The sequence below is a fragment of the Octopus bimaculoides genome, chromosome 5 (genome assembly GCF_001194135.2).
Source record: "Octopus bimaculoides isolate UCB-OBI-ISO-001 chromosome 5, ASM119413v2, whole genome shotgun sequence".
Taxonomy (NCBI): domain Eukaryota; kingdom Metazoa; phylum Mollusca; class Cephalopoda; order Octopoda; family Octopodidae; genus Octopus; species Octopus bimaculoides.
In genome coordinates, this window is record NC_068985.1 from 42,825,079 (window position 1) to 42,826,296 (window position 1,218).

The following is a 1,218-nucleotide window of genomic DNA, read 5'->3' on the forward strand; positions in this document are numbered from 1 at the left end:
TATATATATATATATATTAATATATATATATACACACACAAGAGGTAAATAAAATATATATATAACTATATGCATTTGTTACCAATGTTCTACAAGAGCTTATTAAAACACACACATTTGCCTCCAATGTTGCACTCAGTTTGTATCACAAATTCTTTTTGTCTCACTCAAGCCATTGTACTTGGAAAATAAGTTTATTGCCATTGTTGTTCAATGGAAATAAAATATTTTCTGGGTCTTTATAGACTTGACTTTACCATGGAAGACACTTAGAAGCACAGATTACACTGTGGCTAATGATTATGTCAACCAATCATATTGTTACACAAATACAATTAGACATGTTCTGTAAAGACATATAAAGTTTTACTATAATTTCTACATTGTGGCATTCAACTTGAACTTGTGATATTGTATTCCAACAGGAGTGAATTAGCAACAGCATGCTTGACTGTTGAATATCATCACACAACACACACACACACAAAATAGCACAAAGGTACCTTTATCTACATACCAATTTTCATAAAGATTTCAATACCTAAATGTTATAAAGACTGGCTCAGACAGAAACAATGGAGTGAGGAAACTATACTAGTACATAAAAAACAATATGGCTGTCCTATAGCAGCTGAAGACAAAGGAAGTAAATTGTTATTATCAACATAGATTCAGGCATGGTCGTGGAGTTAAGAAGATTGCTTTGTAATCAAATGGTTCTGGGTTCAGTTTCACTCTGTGGGACCCTAGGCAAGTGTCTTCTACTCTTGGCTGATCACTACCTCATAAGTGAATTTGGTAGATATGGGGAAGCCTATTATAAATGCATGTGCGCGCGCGCGTGTGTGTGTGTAAATGCATGTATGTATGTGTGTGTGTGTCTGTGTTTGCCCTCTCCTCCACTACTTGACTTAGATTTCCATAAGCTAGCAGTTCAGCAAAAGAAACCAATACAACAATAGCAGAGTATTGGGGTTGATTTGTTCAACTAAAACCCTTCAAAGAGGTACCCCAGTATGACCACTGTCCAATGACTGAAACAAGTAAAAGGTAAAGGATAATTCCATTACTAGAAAGAAAAAGAAAACTAAAAGCAACTGTCAATATTAATTTCAAAAATCGTCTGTCTTTATATTCTGAGTTCAAATTCTGCCAAGGTCAACTCTGCCTTTCATCCTTTTGGATCGATAAATTAAGCACCAGTTGCGTACTGGGGGG

At 35.1% G+C, this 1,218-nt stretch overlaps 1 protein-coding gene across 7 annotated transcripts in view; it reads right to left on the minus strand.

Moving 5' to 3' along the window:
• LOC106878747 (protein bicaudal C homolog 1-B) overlaps positions 1-1,218 on the minus strand; it is a 245,189-nt gene that overhangs the window by 23,482 nt on the left and 220,489 nt on the right. The gene's annotated exons all lie outside the window — the stretch shown is intronic.